The sequence below is a fragment of the Cyprinus carpio genome, chromosome B2, assembly GCF_018340385.1.
Source record: "Cyprinus carpio isolate SPL01 chromosome B2, ASM1834038v1, whole genome shotgun sequence".
NCBI lineage: Eukaryota > Metazoa > Chordata > Actinopteri > Cypriniformes > Cyprinidae > Cyprinus > Cyprinus carpio.
The window spans coordinates 8761989-8770037 of NC_056598.1; positions in this window are offsets into that span (position 1 = coordinate 8761989).

An 8049-nucleotide genomic window follows, 5' to 3' on the forward strand; every position below is an offset into this window, starting at 1 on the left:
CTCAGAGAGAGAGAGAGAGAGAGGAACGGGTAGAGGTGGTTTGGCAGGAAGGGAGCAGACAGAAGTGGAGGACATTAGTGAGTAGATGATGTTGTCAGTGACCGATGTAAATCACAGCGATACATAGTCAACAGACACACTCGGCTGACTGTGAGGGGGGCAGCCGTCAGGACGCTGGCACTGACAAATGGAATATTTTCAGAGGACTTAATCAGAGGAAAATGGGGTTTCATCTGCACGCCTCCCCGCTCCACTGCCCTCAAAGAGAGAAATGATTGCCTGTCTTTCTCACCCTCGCCTTCCCTCTTCGCCTCTCCTCTCCGTCTCACTCACTCGTCAAGCATAACCGCAACACACTGGAAAGGTTACGGGAAGACCGTGTACGTAGCTGCTTTGGGCCGCTGTTTTACAATACAGAATGTGCAGAGGGGCACACGCATACACACACATATTCATGTAGATACATCACTTGCACTATGACTGATGGACATCGCTATCTCAAATGACAGAGAGGTAATATCACTGTCTGAGACATGCATCCGATTTTAAACACTTCCACAACTTCATTTGTTCTTGTTTGATGTACCCATACCAGACGAGATCTATATGTCAGTCGCTGTGTGACACACTGCTTGAATCGGAGGAATGTGAATCATATATAATCAATACAGTGCTGGGAGTAACATAATTAGATCACTTTTTACCAGTAACAAACTTATTTTTTTTTTCAAAAAGTAACATGTTACTTTTATATTTATTTAATATATTATGACTGACAAATGTAGCCAAAAGCAGTATGTGTGATACTGGAGTTATACTGTGACAAATTTATTGTCATCTCATCTCAAGATTTAGGTTTTAACAAGTTAAAAAAAGTCAAAAAAAAAAATGTAATACATAAATAGAGCTGTACTCATTGTACATCTGTTAGTATTGAAGTAATAGGTGTAGCCTCAGATCAGTGGTGGATTCACTCTGTCCTGGAGCTTATGATAATCTGTCTGTACTGCGAGTGTGATTCCTGTTGCAATTCCGACACTTATGCTGTATTTATAAAAAAAAAAATTAAAATTAAAAAAACTCATCTCATGGTGAGAAAAAAAAGTATAACAATTGTAACATAAAAACTATTTACAGTTTTTTCATGATTTAGCATAATCAGTTTCTTTTTTATAAGGAAAATAGCATGCCATTTTCACCATTACAGCATAAAAGATAGATAATAATACATCACAGTACAATTACACACACACATGTGGTTGGTCACATATTCATGTCTGCATTTGTGTTGCAACCCTTACAACAAATGTAACAAAACCAACTCTAATTATCTTTTGACCAAAAGCAGGAAACACATCTGACATGCAGTCTAAATCTTTAACTTTGCTTAAGGACCCATACCTGAAAGACCAACTCATGGATCACAGAGAGCATTTTGAATGTGTATATAAGATTTAAAACTTCGTCTTTGACTTTAAATCCCCCATAGCTTCTTCTAGCACACATGAGGCCAAAGAGTGGTACAGAAAAGTGTCAAACTAATAATCAACCTAACAATTACAGTACACAGCCAAACCTCACCCCACTTAACCCATAATCACAGGTCATGGGGGTTATGGGTAACATTTGTGGCTGACTGTATGAGCAGGGTTTAGCATGACAAGTCACCTCTATTAAGTTTTCCACAAGTTTGTTTTTCCATTAGTGTTCGGTTTAGCATGCCGAGACACCCAAACAGCTAGGAAAATGAAGTACATAGCCTGTGTTACTTATACACGCCACAAGTTTACACGCACAAACACACACACAAATAATCATGTACTGCAGATTTGTACATATAAGCGCAGTGACACATGCACACACACACACACACCATCCCTGTTCCTGGTGCAGAGGGCCCAGGTCTCTAAGCCGCAGGTGACCACCGAGCGCTGGATAAACACTAATAAATCTTCCTGCACAGCTCAGCAATCAGTCATCTATCAAAACTTAGTGACAGAGAGAGAGAGAGAGAAAGAGAGAGTGAGCAGGAAGGGGAGGGGTGTCCGTTAACAAGAAAGTACAGGAAAGTCACCAAGTGAGTGTGTGTGAGTTTAAGTCTGTACGGTATTAAATTGTTAAAGATGCTTAGACAGTGACCAAATTTTTTGCACAATTCTAAAGATCTGCAGTAATTTCTAGTCTCTAATCTAATAAGCAAATTTGTGACATGGGCCTTGTGAACATCTGTAATTAAGGCAAATTGGTAACATAACAAGTACTCTACAAATTTTCCATGTAAAAACGTTTCTTGCAAATTGTTACACTTAATATAATTTGATATAATTTTAATGTAAAATAAATGTAAACTAAAACTATATTAGTCATAAACAATAATTAAAATGACTAAATATCTAAATCTTGAACTTAAAATGAAAATAGAAAATAGAAAATAGAAAAAATCAATGATATTTAATATAATAAATTATATTTAATTATACTAAAATAACACATTACATTACAAATATGCTTCATGTGGTTACATATAAACTGCTGTTAATTTAACACAGTGTTAATCTGACTAATACTATCTTACTCCAGAAAACTGATGATCAGATCAGGTAGAAATAGTTCCTTGAAAACAAAGTGCACCTCAAAAGTTCTGTCAATCACTTACTCACCTTCATGTCATATCAGTCTTTCTTCTGTGGAAGATAAACAGGAGATATTTTGAAAAATGTTTTACTGTTCATGCAATCCAGTGTTGTTTGGACCCCTATCTTTTTCAATATATCTTTCATTGTATATTATGAGGTCGCCGTGATTTTGCCAAGTAAAACATGTTCCTGGATCAACATATTTTGATGATCCTGGATCAACATTATTGTCCAAAAATATAGATTTAACCCAATCCCTACCCCAAAACCTAACACTACCCATAATTTATTCCTAAAATCAGTGTGAAATGATAACTGATTAACAAGGGTGTAGAAGCACCTAATCCTGATCATAAGCCTAAAACAGATATTTCCTGAAAAGTTATATCTCAATTCTGATTGGTTGATTGGAATGTTGTTCCAGGATCAACAAGGATGTTGATCCAGGAACATGTTGTACTTGGTGAAATCACACTCACCATATTATGAGGGAGTTGCTAATAACCAACTGTGCATTCAAGACATTTTCAAATACTCAAGTCAAAAAAACAAACAAGAAGAACAATTATGACCTCTCATTAAATTTTTGTTGAAAATTAACACAATTTTAATTACAGAAAATAAAATCTTGCAGAAACTTAAATCTTTGCAGCCTGTGTCCAGTATATCATGTAATCAAGAGGACATTAAAAGGAATCTGAAGCTTAGTTTGTCTTTCCAGCCTCTCCACCCTCAGTCCTGGCAGTAAGCGTTACAAGCCCCTGATGCCATCCATTTGTCTCATGATGAATGTGGCAATCTTCCAGCCCCTTGCCCTGTCCAACTCATTTGTTATGACCTGACATGCCGGCTGCTTTCAGCTCCATTCTTGCCAGTGGGGACCACAAGCTAAGTAGGATGAGAACTCTATAGCAGACTTTGTTGAAGAGAGGCTGCCAATTATTTTTGTTTTTGTTGTGTCAATGATACAAAGTTACTCTGTTGTGAACTGTCGTAGGAGCCATCCTGCAATAATCTACAAGCTCTCAACTGCAGTTTCAGTGTTGAGGAAGCCAGAAAACCCAGATCGATCAATGTTCAGCGAGGGAGAAAAGTTTCTCAGGAGCCATAAAGGTGATTTGATGCTGCTAATTGTTCCCCGAGCTTACATAGACAGCTCAAGAAAGAAATGTTTACAGCTGTCTTTAGCTGAGGGTCCGGTCACAAGATCAGCTCTCTCGTTCCTCAGCTAGATAAAGGTTACATTGCTTATGTTAGCTGGAGTAGGCTATTTAGTCGTGGCACCCTCACCGTTAGTCCAATGCTCAAGCATGAATCACGTACTGTTGCGACAGCGAAATTTGTCACCTTTTCCAGCAGATCAATGATAATTACCTCCCTGACACGAGTTCAGTTATTACTTTACAGGATCAAGGACAGAGGGGAGGGAGGGCTGGGGGCGATAGGCAGAGTCTGATCGATACTCTCTGAAATATGGCTGCTACAGGCCTCAGCAGCTCAACAAACCATTACAGCCACTGTTCTCCACAGCTTAGTGACTGGATCCAGCTGTCTCTAAGCTTACTGCCGCTCTGAGAATCAGACAAACCATCGATGAGGAAAAGTATGTCTCTTCTGGTGTATACAAATCTGTGATTGTGTTTCGTGTCAAAGGGAACCTCAGTTCCTCTTGTCATTTAACTTGTAATGGGATTATGGCAAGTCATATTGTCAGATGTCATAAACTCAAGATAAACTGTGAACATTCTTTTTTTGAAAAAATGAATAAGGTGTAGTTAAAAAGCTGGTGTTAATTTGTGTATTTGTTGTTGTTACTGAAATGCTTTTTCCTATCTCAGCTTAATATCCATAAGCCATTCAGTTGTTTCCCTGTGAAAACTGTAAACATTGTCACACTGAAAATAGCAGATTAAGGAAAACTGTACAAAACCGTCATGTTTGCGATATTTATGATGTTTTATTACAATTATGTAAACAATTGTCACTTCAGTTCTAACACATTAACTCAAACTCTTGAGTGTGATTGTAGACTGTAGACACAAATACATTAAACAGTCTTTAAGATGTTTAGTTTTACAGGCATTAAGCAATTATGGTTAAGTTTTATATCTTACAACACTAAAAAAACTTTATACTGACTATATACTGAAAAACGGCAAAAGAAAGATACCCATGGTTCCTGCTCACTTGTGTGAACATGCATTTTCTAGTGCAGGACTGCAGGTGTGGCAAAAGCAATAAACTTCAATATCCATAATGTAAGTCACCTAAGACAGTGGTACAGGTAGACATGAAGAAAAGCTGATTGTCTATGCAGTGACAAACCATGTGTAACCAAGTGCCTTGGTGAATAGTGAAGTAACATCTCGCAGCAAAAACTGTCAAATCAAATCTGGTGAAGTCCATGTGCATGAGATGCTCTGTAATACTTACACTCTTAAAAATAAAGGTGCTTAAAAGGTTCTTCACAGCGATGCCATAGATTAACCATTTTTGGTTATACAAAGAACCATTCAGTCAAAGGTTCTTTAAAGAACCATCTCTTTTTTACCTTTTTATAATCTGAAGAACCTTCTTTCGCCACAAAGAACCTTATGTGAAACAGAAAGGTTCTTCAGGTGTTAAAGGTACTTTATGGAACCATTTAGACAAAAAGGTTCTTCTATGGCATCGTGAAGCACCTTTATTTTTAAGACTGTTAAGTAGCTGGTGGACACATATCTGGCTTGTTTATTTGGGGTCCGAGAGACAACTAACTTCCAGTAATTTAGCGATATGACCACATTGACTGACACCATCATATGATAACAAAACTTCAGCTGAATTGAGCTAGATGATGGCACTATTGTTTTCTGTAGACCTGTTTACAGCTGAATCGCATCTTGCAACATTGACACTGGTACTGAATTTAACTGATTCAACATTGAATTGGCCTTTTTTAGAACTGCTTATAGCTGTAACATGGCCTATTGCAGTGTAAGGTGCTCCACAGAGTTTATTTAACCAATGCCAAACTAGCTAAAATGTTTCCAAATAGGAGTGATTCTTGTCATCGTTGCAAGCAGTCAAGTCAAGTCAAGTCACCTTTATTTATATAGCACTTTTAACAATACAGATTGTCTCAAAGTAACTGGACAGCATTAATTAGGAAAATAGTGTGTCAACAATGCAAAATGACAATAGTATCATTCATTTTTCAGTTAAAGGCAGTTCATCATTGAATTCAATGATGTCATCATCCAACTATGATGTCATATAGTATTTGTGCAATCAAGTCAATGATATCGCTGGAAATGAAGTGTCCCCAACTAAGCGAGCCAGAAGCGACAGCGACAAGGAACCAAAACTCCATCGGTGACAGAATGGAGAAAAAACCTTAGGAGAAACCAGGCTCAGTCGGGGGGCCACTTCTCCTCTGGCCAGACAAAACCAGCAGTTCAATTCCAGGTTGCAGCAAAGTCACATTGTGCAGAGGACTCAATTGGTTCATGTGGTCTTGTCCTGGTGGCCATCTAAGACAAGGTCTTTACAGGATATCTGGGGCTTATCTAGTTGTCCTGGTCTCCGCTGACTTTCAGTGCTATAGAGGTCCTTTCTAGGTGCTGATCCACCATCTGTGCTGGATACGTACTGGATCCGGGTGACTGCAGTGACCATTTGATCTGGATACAGGCTGGATCTGGTGGTTACGGTTACCTCGGAATAAGAGAGAAACAGACTAATATTAGCGTAGATGCCATTCTTCTAACGATGTAGCAAGTAGATTGGGTGTTATGGCAAGTGTTCCCTGTTCCTGTTGACCTAATTAATGCAGCCTAAAAATCCTTTAACGAATCTGAATATTAGAAATGTGTTAATGTGTTATGTGAAAGCAAGGTTAAAGAGATGGGTCTTTAATCTAGATTTAAACTAACAGAGTGTCTCTGCCTCCCGAACAAGCGGTCTCCTGCCTGCCATCTCCATATGTTCTGGAGTTGCCTTGGCTGACAGACTTTTGGTCCAATGTTTTTGATACACTCAATAATTCTCTTAACGTAGACTTGGGCCCCAACCACTTGACTGCTCTTTTTGGAATTTCCTCGAGACCTGACTTGACTCGCGAAGTTATCACCTTTAATACTGTTTTAGCAAGATGAACCATTCTTATCAAATGGAAACATGTCATCCCCCCATTGCATGATATGTGGATCTGAGAAATCTTTTGCTGTATATTTTGTTGTAAAGATTCTCGCTTTCAGGAACCCTCGAAATTTTTCATAAGACATGGTAATCTTTGTTAAACCACATCAAACGCTTACACTGTTCTCCTGATACTAGCACTAATAAAAAGTAATTCACTTCTGTTGGAAAGAGAGAAGATTGATTTTTGAGAGAGGAATGTTAATTTATTTGTATATATTTATTTATCTTTATTTGCTTATTTATTATATTATTTTTCTTTTTTCCCTCTTGGTTTTACATTACATTTAAAAAAATTGGGTTGGAGGGATCTGGATGGGTTTAAATGGAGACAGTCTCTAATTTTTGTTATTCTTCATTGGATGTATTATGTATTGTCTTGTTAAATAAATACCAATAAAAAGATTTTTAAAAACTGCTTATAGCTGATTGATTAACTTTACAATTTGAACTGATTTGAACTGACACAATCTGTATTGTATAAAATGTATATACACACAAATACACACACAATACCATTCAAAAGTTTGGGATCAGTCAGAAGTTTTCTGTTTCAATATACTTTAAAATATAAGTTATTCCCATGGGGACAAGTCTGAATTTTCATCAACCATTATTAGAGTCACATAATCCTTCAGAAATTATTATAATATGCTGATTTATTATGAGTATCAGGGACACAGTTAATTTTTTTTTTTTTTTTTTTTTTTGACCTGTAATACTTTTTTTCCGGATTCTTTGATTAATAAAAAATGAACAGCATTTACTCAAAGTAGACATCTTTTGTAACAATCTACACTACCGTTCCAAAGTTTGGGGTCAGTAAAATTTATCTTAAAAGCTAACAGTTGGGGGGTGGATCTCAAAATGCAGTGTGTTTTCATAGATGGTTTGGCATTTAAATGTGACATCAATCTGTGACCTCATTAGCATCACAAAAGTGTATATTTTTATGCAAATTATATCTAAAGAAGACTTGTGTTTTAAGGAACAAGAGAGCTTAATCACTGGTCTAACACTAACAATACTTCACATATCCGTATGGTGAAAATGCATGCCCACATGATCCTACATAAAGAATGAAAATTATAACCACACTTGCAAATTATTTTCTATTTGGTTATCTTAAGAGATTTGTTTAAGTTTTGGAACATTGAAGAAGATGGATGAATGAAATAGGCCAGTTACCTTTTTCAGAAACTCCTGTTTCCCAGAGTTTTCTGATTCAGAGCTC